Genomic DNA, 16,289 nt, shown 5'->3' with positions numbered 1-16,289 from the left:
CAAACTCTACATACGAAGAACAAAGATTAATGACAAAAACGGAGAAAAGAAAAGCTAATGCAAAGAACCAAAGAGAAAAAGGAGAGAACAAAAGAACCAACCCACAAAACAAGTAAGAGCAAAAAATGGTGTTCGCAATAAAACAACATAAAAACTTGCCAAACAACACAAGAGAGAAACTCTGGAGAGAGAACTGACTTAAATAAAAATACAGATGATGACTGACTGCCAGTGAGAGAGAGAGAGAGAGAGAGAGAGAGAGAGAGAGAGAGAGAGAGAGAGAGAGAGAGAGAGAGAGAGAGAGAGAGTTACGTAAAATTTAGTTTTCACTCGATTGACGTAAATCTGTGTACGTCTAAATATAATTCTTACCATTTCTAGTCTATTTCTATGATTTTTGCTCAATCTTTTTAATCTGTTAAACCTTTAATTTTAATCTATTAATATTTTGATAACTTTTTACTTTGTTCTGTTGATTTTAGCTGAATGCCAAACCGTAAATTATTTTCACTATTTAATATTTGAATATAACGATGTTTTCTGTCTATCCTCGAGTCACCTTCAAAACCTTCAAAACTGACGAATACAACAAAGCAACAGACGCATCATTTTTCCTCTCTCACAGCGAAGTACAGAAACAGAGGAATGAGCGAGTATCCTTCAAACTCACACAGGGAAGCTTGCCACGCAGAGGTAGAAAATACTTTTGAACATTCCGGAGCGGCAACGCGGCGAGAGAGCGGAGGTGGCAGCTTAGTGAAGGCAGAGGAAAGCAGAGGAGATATGGAGGTGACAGCAGTGATGGAATGCTGGGACCGTATTCTCTAGCTTGTCGCCGTCTTACCTCGAACACTTTTAACAGGATTTAGTGAATGATATTGTGGTTTTCAAGGGTATTTTTACAGTGTTAGCGGATGTTCGACAGGCAGAGAAAGATTATTTAAGCAACTGGGGTAACTGAGGAGGAGTAACATGGAGTGGAATAGTGGAATAAATAGATAAGCAAGGTGTGTACTGGGGTGTTTTGGGATTATTACATAGGATTATCAGTAAAGTGGAGTGCTATCAGATAGGCATGAAACTAGATAGGCAGATGAACAAGAAACTAAGTAGAAAGAATTATTTGGTTTTGTAATATTCAACAGAATTCCCAGTAGACTGCGTGCAACAACAGCTTTCATAAATTAATGTAAGTTGTAGCAAATTTTTATACCATCTTGTTATCATTTAGTAGACTGTTAAATTTACTTTAATTTTATGCTCGCCTCATCAACTCCACGGCTTCAGGGTTTAGCCATCTTTTCTAATAATCGTACTATCTCTGTTTTCGTTCATTTTCGTCTTATTTTTTTATATAATTATTTATTTATTTATTTATTTTTAATATTGCAGATAATTTGCTTTTAGTGTTTCTCGAGGCTGTCAGTTTATTACCGTCGTTCCTCTGTGCATCTTTTTATTGTAAGAGATGTAACATGTCACGAGTTGGAAGATTGGATAGATAACTTTTCCTTTGTCTAAAGTTCACCGGAATTGCAGATGCTGCCGCTGTTTGACATTTCATAGTTCTACAAAATACATTAAATGAAGCGAACAAATACTGAAGCAAAAAAAAAAAAAAAGAAAATGAGTGGTGGGAACTTTTCATGCGGGCGCGAGGAACAGCGAGCGAAAGCAATTAAAAGTTCAGATGCAAAGAGAAATTGGCATTACCGGTGTGGCGCGATTATACAAGACACCGCGACCTGAATACAGTTTTCATGCCTTGGAAAAAAAAAAATATATATATATATATATATATAATATATATATATATATATATATATATATATATATATATATATATATATATATATATATATATATATATATATATATATATATATATATATATATATATATATATATATAAACAGGAAAAAAACTTGTCATGTAAAGAAGTGTTGTGATAGACAGACAGAGGCACGTATACCTGGTGAAGCAGCTGGTCAGTAGTGATCTTGTACGTGACTGCCAGGGATTTAACGTGTCTGGTTGCGTCATCTGCTTGGTGAAGTGATTGCCAGGTCAAGGAAATGTCAGATGAAGTTAGTGCTGGTAAGTTAATGATGAAGTGAATGTTAAATTAAGTGCTAGTAAAGTGAACTGCCTTTTGAAGTGTCAGTGAAGATTGGGCTACTAAAATGACTTTCGGGTGAAGTGACTGGGTGAAGTGACTGGAAGGTGAAGATAGTGCTGATGAAGTGGATGAAATAGAGGTGAAATGGTGAAGTCACAGCACGGGGAAATGGATGTTGGTGAAGTGACCTTTCATAATGTAATCTAAGCTTTTAAATGAACGTTGATTAAGCTGCATTTTCTCTCTCTCTCTCTCTCTCTCTCTCTCTCTCTCTCTCTCTCTCTCTCTCTCTCTCTCTCTCTCTCTCTCTCTCTCTCTCTCTCTCGCGGTTAGGTTAGGTGTGATTTGATTTTCTCTGCCTAAGGTTACGATGTGTCGGTTGTAGGTTACATTGTCACACCATGAATAGGTTAAATTTAGTGTTAAGAATTAGATATACCATTATACTTCACCAGTGTACCCAAGTCTCCTTATTACATAATTACTTTGTGTTGAGCTAATTCAGAGGCAGCCATGCAACGCTTATCACTGAAAACAATACCACGTCTGACTACATTCTGCATCTTGTTGCAAACCTTTATTTTTTGCGTGAGGAATAAAAAAAAAATTCATACGTTGCTCTGTGGTGATTTAGAGGCATTCGTACACCACACTGTTAACAGGAAACACACCACCACGTCTGACAGCACACTGGGGCCTCTTCTTGCAAACCTTGACTCGTGTGTTGAATTAAAAAAAATCCTCTCTCCTTACGTTATGTTGTGCTGATTTAGAGGCATTCCTTCAACAGACTTTACAGTAAACACATTACCACGTCCGACTGACTGTTTATTGTAAACCTTCACTTGTGTATTGAATGAAAATAATGAATAAATAAAATAATAATTGCAATAAGAAATGTTTTTTTTTTTTTTTAGTTTGTGTTGCACTAATTTAAAGACATTCCCACGGCACTTTCAACATTAAACACACACCCACGTCTCTCTACACACTGCCGTCTCTTGTTGCAGACCCTCACTTGTGTGCTGAATGAGAAGTGCGTGAGTTGCTGAAGGAGAGAAGGAAGGCGGTGCTCAGACGCAGGCACCGAGTCAATTAAGAGCACTTGGCGGGGTCAGTGTGAGCCTCAGGGACTCTCTTTGCTCTGATAAAAGGAAAGAAGGATCAAAGGCGTGCTCTGCTCCATCCTCTAGCTGAGAGAGGCGAGTCGCTACCGCCAAGAGACAAAAAAAAATGCTGGAGAGGTGCTATTCTTTTTCTCTAGCCAGTGGAAATCCGCACCGCCTGCCTCCACTGCGTTGCGCTCCATCCTGGGATAAAAGTTAACTACTACGTATTCGTGATAACTGAGATAAAGAAATGTATAGGAAAGGAGATTATTCTGTTACGGTGATTACTTACCATTGTTATGTCTGTCTCTGTGTGTGTGTGTGTGTGTGTGTGTGTGTGTGTGTGTGTGTGTGTGTGTGTGTGTGTGTGTGTGTTTAGAGAGAGAGAGAGAGAGAGAGAGAGAGAGAGAGAGAGAGAGAGAGAGAGAGAGAGAGAGAGAGAGAGATTGGGGGCGGGGAATGAATACAGATGGGTATAGTTTTAGGAAGTGCGAGGCAATGCATATCATGTGTTTCCCTTCCACTGGTTACAGAGGTCGTTGCCAGACCGTCCCTGCAGTGTTGCCACCGTACCTCCAGTGTTATCATCGAGGGGGGGAGGACGGTATAGTGACAGTTGGAATGTGAACAGTATTTTATCAATCTGTACCAAAACATTGTTACGTCAACTCCTTTTAGTGTTGCGAGAATTATTAGGCTCTTCCAGGAAATATTACAGAACAGCATGACTTCGTTGACGCGGCGCCGTGACAATCATCCATCCCTGAAGTGTTGAAATTCCAGTTGTACTTCTTTATTGATACTGCAGCGCGTCACAGCGACAGGCACAACAAGGATAATCGTTTTTGTACGCTGTAAGTGGTCAGTAATTTTTTTTTCTTTTTTTTTTTTAGTAAGCTTGCGTTTGAATGTGAAATAAAAAGTTCTCTCACCTGACGAGCTAGAGGCGAGGCGTGTTATTTGAGGGATTTCGACAAAAAGATATTAGACTCTATCTCTAATAAAATAAAATGGTCTTTCCATTAAAATTTCATTTCAAAAAACATGTCAGCCGTTCCATGCAGATATTTGCTTCAGAAAAAAACCGGTTCACTTTATTCAGGCAATAACTGTAATCTGGCGTGTTATTCCGCCCGATGCGCCGCGACTCGTGCCACGCTTCGGTGTAAAATGTCATGTTTTTCTGAGCGATCTGGCGTGGCGGCGAGGTACAAAACTCGCCCCGACGTAGAGTTATGGCCGATGGCTCTTGACCTGTATCTTTTTTTATAGTTAATGGCTCATCGCTCATTCTTTACTTTTAGACGTGCCAGAAGTCATATTGCAGCGGGTGAAATAGAGGCAAACAGTGAGAAGCGAGCGGGCCGTGTGTGTTGTAGATATATTGCATTGGCTGGTTAACTGATTCTTCCTGTGCCGTAATGGGTATCGTGGTAGGCGTGGAGTGCAGAGCTGGAAGTAAGGGAAGTATGTAGTTTTCCTTCGTATTCTTAATCATTTGACTGTTGTGGCTTCTCAAGCTTAATGAAATGGTCTACCGTAAATATATACTGGAAATACACCACTGACAGCAAAGGGACATTATCTATCAGTGATATTGTTTAAAATTGTTCATAAAAAGTAATAAGTGTAAGTAATAAGCTCGGTGCCTTGACAGAAGGCAGTAAAAAGGCTAAATGAAAAAGGACCCATTGAAGGTGACACTTTCCAAACAGTGTATTAAAAAAAAATATTCAGAATTTAAGGATAATATCTTGAAACATCCCATCTCAAACAGCTCAAGTCAAGGGCAAGGATGATATACAAAAGCAAATAGGGAGTTCCAGAGTTTAGCAGCTGATGCACCTCACGCTGGATCGCCGTGACCCAACCACTGTCAGAGCACTCAGAATAACACACCAACAGGAAGCTGCGAGGAACTTGTGTCGTTACAATGCAGAATGTTCACGGCGATATGCACCACAACAGAGGGATGCACTAAATAATGAAGAGTTGTCCCACAAACCTTGACAGCTTTCTCACGCACTGCCAGACCTCTGTATTCATGCAACACTACACGTTTCCCTCTCATACGTATATGGATGCGATACTTAATCACGCCTCGTGTTTCCCAGCGGAGGATAATTTAACGTATCAGTTTCTGCAACATTTATCAAGATTGCTGTATTCACTGTCTATGGAACCCAATCTCCTTTTCGTTAAGTTTCACTCCCTTCAGCTTTCCAAGCCATAATTGGGATGATGAAGAAGCAGACAGCAGTTGTTTCTTCTCACTTTCATTGTCGAAAGTTTAACCCCTAGTATGGCTGCTGTGTGCATGGGGAAAAGCATGCTATATCGGCTTAATGTAATGTTATCCTACTGACTATGGAAGATTTGTAATATTCTTTATGTAAAGGTAGATATTGTATATTAACCCCGTTTTTTCCCGCACTTGCAAACTTGAGATTACTATTAAACTATGCTAACTATTAAAGAAACGTAAGATGTTATGTGATAAATATTTCCCATGGTTAAATTTTTGTAAGAAATTTTAATAGTATTAGATAAGGAAGGTTTGATAACCAACTGAGCATCGTTAATCCATCAGCCTAGAAACAGATATCTACAAATAAGTGGAACATCTCAGTCATGATAAATAATTATGAATGGTTTGAGGTTCGTTAAGAGTGAGAATAATAACACACGAACATAATATAGTCAAGAATATATTTACTTCACACACACACACACACACACACACACACACACACACATACACACACCTGGTGGTGTGAAATGAAAAGATTCTTTTTAATATAAACTTTTAGATGAAAGGAGGATATTCAAATTGATCAAGAAATATGAAACTGGAGGAGAAAAGCGTAAGTGAAATCTTATAAAAGACTGGAGTATATGCTGGAAAGGAAAGAAGAAGGTGAAGCAAAAAAGAGACACATGATTACGGTACCAACCAGTACTATTCAGTGTACAACCTTATACAATCTACTCCTACAAACATATACATCGTTTTTACATTTTTTGTCCTCTCTCGTAAAGAATGACGGTATGAGGAGAGCAATAAGGAAGTGATTTGAATTCAAATTCCCTTGGAAATTCAAGCTTCTATGTATTTTTTACTATTTTCTCAACGTGAATTATCGATAATATCAGAAACGGGAAGAGACCGGCATGCCTAAGGATGCTGTCCACTTAGGTTTGGTGGTTCGTGGCGGGGCTTGGCTGGTGTCTTCATAACTTGCCTGAATGATGACACATAAGCCTGTATTGTGAGTTGATGTTGTACAACCCTTGTTAGAGTATTATTAGAATTCTCAAAACTCCCGTGAAGATCCCAATAACATCCACTTGTGCCTGATGAAAAGTAGTCGAGATCAGATGGCTGAATGGATAGTTCACAACTGCCATTCTCCTATTGATGATATAGAATCCTTGTTAAATTAACGTTAGAATTTTCAAAACATCCCTGAAAATTCCAGTAACATCCACTTATGCCAGTTCAAAACTAGTCTGGATCAGACGCAGACACGTTTAATAATATTGTCCTTTATGACTCGCTTCAGTGAATGAGTTGTCGAGAATATTAATAACTGAACGGTATTATGATACTATCTGCTCCTTTTGAGTTTAATCATGAATGTTATTACGCTGATCACTGTTGTTGTCATTGTTGATGGAAAGGGAAATTGTGCATTTGTGTGTGAACGAACTGAGTTTTGGGGAATATCTGTTCGTGGTTACGTTTACTGCTGCAGCTCCTGTTTGTTTTCGTCTCCTGGGTGCACCACACTAACGCGCCACACACTGGGTTACGTTTACTGCTGCAGCTCCTATTTGTTTTCGTCTCCTGGGTGCACCACACTAACGCGCCACACACTGGGTTACGTTTACTGCTTCACCGTATGGGCGTATTATTATCAGGTACACCTCATTCATGCTTTAACCTTTAGTGGTACGCTGGTTTGAAAAATCTGAAAGTTCATTACAGCTTTTTCTTACGCAGCAGCAGGCCGCGTAATTTTATCTTGAGTCTCGTTACGAAAAGTACGATGTACGTCAGTGTGTGAAATATTATGAAAGACTGCACGAGAAAAGTCACGGTGAAGTAAACGTTATAAGTTGGCTCAGGGGAAACAAGTGTCACACACACACACACACACACACACACACACACACACACACTGAGACTTAACATTACACGCTGGAATGAAGATGAAGAGAACAGCGTAACACTCAATAAGGGAGACAGACACAGACAGACAGACAGACAGAGACGGAAGAGAGAGAGAGAGAGAGAGAGAGAGAGAGAGAGAGAGAGAGAGAGAGAGAGAGAGAGAGAGAGAGAGAGAGAGACCAATACAGGCAAAGTAAAAAAGATAACACAGAGTTCCTTCACATTACACACTGAAATGAAGACACCACGCCACCGCAGCGCTCACTCAATACGGGAGACACCCACGCAGCCAGCCACTGAGTGTGAATATGTAACGAGTACTCTCGCACAAAGCGGTAATGGCTCGAGGCAAAGTTAATGGCGCAGTGGTCGGAAATGGCGGAGCGAATCAACGCCGCTAATGGAGTGAGATGCATGGCGACCACCGCACTGTTTGGTTCGTGTTTAATGCCGCTTTTTGTGTGCGGCTGATGCGAGTGTCTTGAATAATGGTGGGAGTAATGGCGGCGGTGATGTGGTGGTGGTGGTGAGAGTGGGAGGAATGAAGCGTGATGGGATGAGGTAGTGATTGTGGTGGTGATAAAACTGGTGGTGTTGATTGTTGTTGTTGTTGTTGTTGTTGTTGTTTATGAAATAGTTGTCGTTGTTGTAGTAGTAGTAGTAGTAGTAGTAGTAGTAGTAGTAGTAGTTGTTGTTGTTGTAGTATTAGTAGTAGTAGTAGTAGTAGTAGTAGTAGTAGTAGTAATGGTGATGGTGGTGGTGGTGGTGGTAGAGTTGGCGGCAGTAGTAATAAGTAGTGGTAAAAGTTTGTTATTATTGTTGGTGATGCAATACCAGTCATAATATTGGGCCTTGAGGGCAGGGAGGCCGTGGATGGTGAGCGGTGAGTGGCGGGAGGCGGGTAGAGGAGAGATGGAAATCTATAAGAGACTGGAAACGTGAGAATGACGACTAGCACACGGAGAAAGTCTAGCACTTCAAAGGCACCGTGGGAGTCTGAAGTCCTTAAATGAAGATGCAAGTATCGCAGCGGTGAAAGCGACAAGGAGGGAACACTCGTGCGTGGAAATGAGTAGCGCAGCTTGAGAATGTCCTCAGTAAACGTTTCACCTGAGAACTTGATGGGAATGAAATGCGCATGCAATGTAAAAGAAAGGAAGGTGTAAAGGGAAAAAGAATAATACTGAGGTTAGTTTTTTTTTTTTTTAGCTATTTTGTTATTTATTTATTATTTATTTTATCTTATTTATTATCATTATTATTTTCATACATGAAGATACGTTTAATTAAGTCAGGTTACGGTAGTTTTAAGTCAGGTCAGGTCACGTAAAGGTAACTTAGGTTAGATTAAATTAGGTTATCTGGAAGAGAAGGACTGCATTGAAGATTGTTTAAGTTAGAGAGGGTCGAGAGGCAGAACACGGAACCTTATGAAAAAAAAAAAAAAAAAAAAACGTGATTTCAAGATGGAAACAATACAACTACAGACAATATTACAAAACAAGTATTAGCCGGATGGTGTAATATGGTTACTGCTGGTAATCTTCCTGCAATAATGTCCGTCTCCACCAAAGAAAAGTCATTCTGACCAGTTATGACCCAGTACAGCTACAAACAATATTACAAAGCAAGTATTAGTATTGCCAGTGCAGTGTAATACGGTTATTGAGTTAATATCGCGCGCTGGTACAAGGCTAGTGAAGTGAGGCATCAGTGCGGGGGCAGGTAACAAGGGAAGCACGGCTGGCAGGAGCAATTTCATCATGAGGGTGAGTGATGCCCGCAGGGGGAGGGCGAGGAGAGCGGGAAGCAGCGCATGTCACGAAATTAAACCGCTGGCAGGGATGGGGAAGTGCATGGCGGGGAGACTGCCTGGGTTTTGAAATCATAAGAACATAAGGAAATAAGGGAAGCTGCAAGAAGCCATCAAATCTACATGTGACAGTTCTGAAATGAAGCACACTTACCCTTTTAAACCTGTAAACGTCATCTCTGAATTTATCTAATTTTTCAAAGGTCCCTGATGACCCGGCACAAATCCTTAAATCTCCTTGATTGTATCCGCTACATAAAACTAAACGGGAGAAAAACGTACAAAAAAAAAAAAAGACGAGATAATTAAAACAAAAACTGAACAAACATCGAAAATTATTAAGTAAAAAATTGCAAAAAATAATAATCCACATAAACACAGTAGATGTCACAATATGCTCGGATAAGAACACAGGAAGATAGATACACCAAGTTGGATTACCTTAGATTATGTTAAGATAAGTCAGGATGGGTTACGTAAAGTGTGACTGTGCCATGTTACTTTAGATGACATTTGGCAACTTTATTATAGGTTGCGTTAGGTTAAGTTAGACTAGGTTAAGGTTAGATGAATTAGTTATTTGATCGAAAAATAGTAAAGAAAACAAAAAATTAGGATAGCTTAGGTTAGGTTAGCGTAGGTTAGGTTACGCTGCATGTGCAATTAAGGATGACACTGGAGGGAAATGTGTGTTAGTATGTGTAGTGTTGACAAAAAGCCTTCCACTATCACGCTCTAAATAAGCTGCCCCTAAGACAGACCTTTTAGAGCGAGCTGCAAATACCCGAGTGGAGGCGGCGTGCAGGGAGCTCTTAGGGACGGGAAAGAGTGGATAGGGAAGATAAGGTAGTGGATGGGATAGGTAGGGTGGATAGGGCCGCGGTAATAGTGTATGGACGCCTTTGTGTCGCTGATGGAGGACTCAACACGTCAGCGCGGTAATCCTGCTGATGCCTCCTGTCTTGCCTTTTCGCGTTGCACCTCAGCCAGGCCGTACGGCGGGAAGCTGTGGTGGTGTGTTAGGTACACTGGCAGGGAGTGGGAAGGTGGTGCTGGTGGTGGTGTTGATGATATATCTTCTTTCTCTTCGTCTTCTTTTTCTACTTCTTCTTCTTCTTCTTCTTCTTCTTCTTCTTCTTATTATTATTATTATTATTATTATTATTATTATTATTATTATTATTATTATTATTATTATTATTATTATTATTATTACCTATTATTACCTATTATTCTTTCTTACTATAATGAAATCTTGTCTCCATTGCCGGGGATTACATCAAAACATTTTGTGTGTTTGTTTCACTGTGTTATTGACGAGAAAGTTAAGTAGAAAGATAACCAGTCTGTCTAGCTACAGACAGATGGACAGGTAGGTAGATAAAAAAGATAGATAAACAAATAGAGAAACTGTACTAATTGGAAGAGATTTATTCATTACAGATACATTTAAAAAAAAAAATATATATATATATATATATATATATATATATATATATATATATATATATATATATATATATATATATATATATATATATATATATATATATATATATATATATATATATATATATATATATATATATATATAAGTGAATATACTTAAACCGCATAAATGAAAATAAAATTATTGGTATTCATGCATGCACAAATGTACAGAAGCACATACTGTATATGCATGCATGCACACTGTTGTTGTTTTACGAAATTTACTTCATAGCTGATTGTGATTATGCAGACACATTTCACTCTTTTTTTCTTTTATTTTTAATTCATGTAATATTAATTTTGTTATCCAATTGTATTTATTTTTTTTGGGGGGTGGGGGGGCTTAATTCTTTCTACTTTTTTTTTTCTCACCAGGTTAGTGTCTACCTCAAAACATCACCAGGGACACAGTCAGCCACAACAACGAAAAGACTGCACTACAGAGGCGAGGCGGCGGCGTGCAGGGAGGCAAGGAAGGAAGGAAGGAAGGAAGGAAGTGTTAACGAAACATTAATCTGTGGTAATGGAGAAATCAGGTCGCGCGGGCTGATCTTGACGCGGGAGCCATTAAGGAGTGCCGATAATATTTTGATATGGTAATGACGCGTTGCTCTTGAGGCGGCTGATGGGTGAAGGCTGGCGGCTGGCGGGTGATGGGTGATGGGTGATGGGTGGGGGTGGTGGTTGGCGGGTGTTGCTCGCTGTTGGTTTCGTACACTTGTTTGCACTGTTTCCTCTATAATCTCTTCTTGTTTTCTTTAAATATTCATTCATTCATTCCTTTCTTAATTCATTCATTCACTCGCTTCTTTTCTTATTTCTTTCACTCTTTCCTTCCTTTCTTCCTTTTTTTCATTTTTTCTCCTTCCTTGCTTTCTTTCTTTATTTATTTATTCCTTCATCGTTCCTCTGAGTCTTCCTTCTCTGTTTGTGAATCCCTGCATTCCCTGCTCTATCTTCCCTTGCTCCTGTTATTCTTCTTTCCTTCTTTCCTTCGTTTCTTTCTTCCTTCCTTCCTCCCGTCTTTCTACCCTTTTTTCCCCCCTCTCTCCCTCCCTTCCTTTTTAATGAAATTGGTGCATATCTATGTTCTTACTTCTATCCTCCCTACCGTATGTTTTCCTGTCTTCTGTTACGCTCTCTTAATTCGTCGTTTCATTCCTTCCTTCCTTCCCTTCCTTCCCTCCCTTCTTATTCTTCCTCTTGCGTATCACTAGACCCTCCCTGCCTTGTCCTGTCTTGCCTATAGTTCTTCCATTGTTCTGTTGTGTTTCTTCTCTCCTCTTACTCCTTTTCATCCTCCTTCCTGATTCCTGAGTTACACCCTCACCCTTCTTCTGGTGTTCGCTTATCGCCCTGCCTCAGCAGAAAGCGAGAGACGACGTGTTTGGGGTTTAGGGACTGTCAAATATTGAATCTTCGGACAGTATTCTCAGACTTTGCGGTGTCGTAAAGCAACCTCTCAGAACAGGCGCTAGTGGAAGCTACTATTTGTTTTTAAGGATGTTTTCATAAGTCATTTATCATCCATGAATACGTATCTCTAATCTTCTTTGAATGCTCCCTAATGACTCAGCGTTAACAACCCGATTACTGAGTATATTTCTTTCATCTACCACTCGATTTGTGCACTAGTTCATTCCTGTTTCTTTTTAACTTTTTAAGTAACTTTTGTCGAGCTTGAACCCATTATCTTTGTGCTATCTTGATTATCGAAACAGAAGATTTTGCTTACTTCACCTGTTATTTCCCCAATACCACTTTAAATACCTCTGTCTTACGTCTCTATCTCATCTTAACCTACGCTTATCTAAGGAATGTAAGTTGAAAAGCTCCAGTCTCCTTTCGTCAACAATACTTCTCATCCCCTGTATCTTTCTAGTCATCCTCTTTTGTGCTGATTCTAATAGAGCTATGGCCTTTTAATATGAGAACAAAGTGTTTTAGAATACGTACCTTAATGCTCGGGGTGTGGGGAGGGGTGGGAGGGGACGGAGGCTGCTCACTATGCGCAGGTCAGCAGCGAAAATTAATATAACCAGGTCGGGTCCCACGCCGTAGTTTTAGGTGTTGGGCCGGTCCATAAATAAGGGCGCCGTGTTTGAGTTATGACGCAGGGAAGGGCGTGGGGCGAGCGAGAATTTCCTAAAGATTTTAGAAAGAAATAAAGTAGCCTTCCCTGGGCAAGGCGGCGCCACGGCTGCTTACGAAGCCCCGGGGGGAGTGTGGCTTAGTCTGTAGTGGCGGTGGTGGTGGTGGTGATGGTGATAGTGAGGTATGCGGGTGATGGCGCTGGTGGAGGTGGTATTGGTACTGAATGGTTGGAGTAAGGATCGTGGTGATGGCATTGATGGTGGTGGTGATGGGGCCCGGAATTTATGGTGATTGTGATGGGAGTAAGGATGGTGGTGATTGTGATGGTAGTGGTTGTGGGGTATTGGAGTGATGGTAGTCGTGACAGTGAGAGGAATGGGAGTAATGGATTCTCTCTTTTTCTGTGTCTGTAAACCACACAGTATTCTAAACTTTAACAAAGGATTAATATTGCAGTGAAAAGATTAAAGATGATGTCAATGTTATTATTTGCCTGGTTGAGTTTCAGGATGGAAAGCGTTGCGCCATAAACCTCGTGTATGGGAAAGTGAGAGAGGAAACAAGCAGTAGCACCTTCACCGGGTTTGTGGCACCGGTGCAGGAAGATCTTGTGTACATGGTGGAAATAGAATCTTCATAAACTGGTCAAAGGTACAAAACAGATTTCACCGCCAGCCGTCAGTCTTCAAATACATCAAGGAAGTAAGACTTGTTCACTTTTCATGACCATCCTACTCGTCCTCCTCCTGATTGCAATAGTTGGGGTTCAGCCGCTGTGTATGTCTCCATATCTTAGGTTCATTGTGGTGCAATGGATTGACGTCATTAATAAGTAATTCGGTCACAGTTTTAGTATATTATGACCTACAAGCATCTTTATGTTCTTGTGTTTTACAGTAACTTGAATCACACTACTCTGAGAGACTCGTTATTAGAGACAAGAGAACAAAAAGAGAGTCTCCCATGAACGTAAAATCAGAGGTGCTTTGAAGCGGCAGGCGCAGCGGTGAGTGGCGCACGGTGATTAGCAGCGGCCCTTTGACAGCGCGGCCAAGCCAAAACTCCCACACTCACCCCGCACTTTTAACATTTATTTCCCCGCTCGTAAATATCTTGCGTCCTTTGATTCCTTTGAGTCCTTTGCCGCTGTTTAAAATTCGTTCCCGCTTCAAGCTCATTTACGGGAATGTTGTAAAATTCGTCTTAAAATTCAGCATCATTCTGCGTTCTGTGACTCTCAAGTAAGAGATATAGATTTATTGCTGCGTATTCAATGTCACACAGCAGCTTGAAGTATGTAGAATTCCACGAGAGGTCTTGGCTTGGTTTTAACCTTATAATTGCTAAATGGTCTTGCAGGTTTAGGAGTATAACTTCAAAAGATTCCTAAGGCAGCGAGAGAAGCCAATGATCGAGTACTTCAAACCTGCTAGTATTTTTTTTTTTTTTCCAGTATAATAATCTCAAATGAAAACATGTCATACTGTCACCGTCAATCAAAAGAGCGACTCTGCTCCCACACTATACTAGAAGTATAGTTTCAAAAGATCTCTCTGACAGTAGAGGAAGCGAGTGACCGAGTGGTGAAAGCTGCCTATATTTTTTCTTCTAGTAGAATCATTCAACTTTTGCGATCGTGTGCGGCGGTTCTATGTGGTGGTGCTGTGTAGTGGTGGTGTGCCGTGTGGTGGTGCTCTGTTGTTGTGTTGGGTAACGGTGCTGTGTGTGTAGCATTGCTGTGGTGTGTGGCTGCTCTGCACCATTGTGATGTGTGATGATCGTGAGTAGTGGTGGTGGTGGTGTGTTGTACAACGCTGTAGGCTGTGTGCTGTGTAGCATTAGCAGGTGGTTGGTTCTTGTCTGGTTGTACCGCCGGCTCTTATCTTGTTGCCGCGCCTCCAGGATGTAGCTTAAGGCTCGAGAGCTGCAAGTGTCGTCTGTTCTTATACTGGACAGTATTCTGTAATGGCCTCGCAGGACAAATGGTCGTGTAGTATAAAGTGAAATTGCTGAATCTAACCTAACATAAACTATTCCCCACATAGAAAGGAATCCTTCTCTTCAGTGTGTCCTTATTCTGTTCGTCTCAGTGACCTCGCCTAGCAAAGAATCCTGACAGACTCCCGCCTCGCAGTGGTCAGCAGCACAGGCATGCGTGTGTGTTTGTGCCCATGTATATATGCCGCACACATTCGCTCTGTGTGTAGCGGCTGAACTATAATATTCATTAGCGGTAATTTGTTGCAGTTGTTGCATCAAATAATATGCATGTTGGTGGCCATAAACTCTCAATTGGTGTAATTGCTGCCACATTTTAGCCCAGTATGGATCCGCTGATACGATACACCAACACTAATTTACTGAACTGCAATTTCATGGAAGAGAGAAATTAGATTACAGGTTATTGAAGAGTGAAACGTAAAATAGATACCTTTTTCTACCACACAACCAAGACACGAATAGTGTGGGAACAGAGGAACACTGTACTGACATAATGTAGTTGTGAAGCAGATTTCTTTTTTTATGTAAGAGTGGCACTGGCCAAGGTCAACAAAATATAAGTATAGAAAAAGGCCCATTAATCACTCAGCCAGTACCCCAATCATCCCTTAACATTCAACTTCATTCCTACTCCATTCCTTTAATTCATTAACCAATAGATCAGTCAGTCAATTAACCAATCAATCTGTTAGTCAACCAGTCAGCCAGTCAAAAATATCATACCTTAACCTTTTATTTCCCTCGTTCTTCGTTATTTCCATCCATCTTTTAGTTTCCTTTCTATCTATTAACACTCAGTTTCCATTCTTCCTCAGTCTATTATCTCATTCACACCACATTCGTTTTCCAACCCATTATCTGCTATTCACTATCATTATCCATTGCCTACCTCTCTCTCTCTCTCTCTCTCTCTCTCTCTCTCTCTCTCTCTCTCTCTCTCTCTCTCTCTCTCTCTCTCTTATACCCACAGTAGTCTCAAAACAAACCAGTGATAAACCCTTCCTGGTGTTTGGAGGTCCCGGCGTCTCAAGAATCCATCACTGAGGGCGCCGTGACAAGGGGGCGGCGTGCCCTTATCTCCCACACGCGCCGCCATGAGGAGGTTCACGAGTAAGCTTTCCCTCCCGTGGCTCAATTTATTTCGGCTCCTGAAGGATGGAGATTAATTAGTCCAGAAAAGCAGCACGTGAGTTGAGTTGAGCTGGGTCCTTTGTCTCGGTGTTGTAATGTTCCCAATAAAAGTTAAATTGAAGCATAATTCTTGTCCTCGTGTGTTCGCGTTCATCTGTACAGCGTCCGTATTTTTGCCTTTTTTTTTTTTTGTGTAACTTTTACGATTTGTATTGTCTTTCGAGTCATTTTGTATATATATATTTATTTATTTATTTTATTTTATTTTATTTTATTTTTATTTTTTTTGTTATCGAGAAAGAAAGGTACAAATTACTGACGTTGTGTTTCATTGTGTTGCATAATTATTCATTGTAC

Source organism: Scylla paramamosain, unplaced genomic scaffold (assembly GCF_035594125.1).
Source record: "Scylla paramamosain isolate STU-SP2022 unplaced genomic scaffold, ASM3559412v1 Contig12, whole genome shotgun sequence".
Classification (NCBI taxonomy): domain Eukaryota; kingdom Metazoa; phylum Arthropoda; class Malacostraca; order Decapoda; family Portunidae; genus Scylla; species Scylla paramamosain.
The sequence above is the reverse complement of the archived record's forward strand: the minus strand, read 5'-3'. Positions refer to the sequence as shown.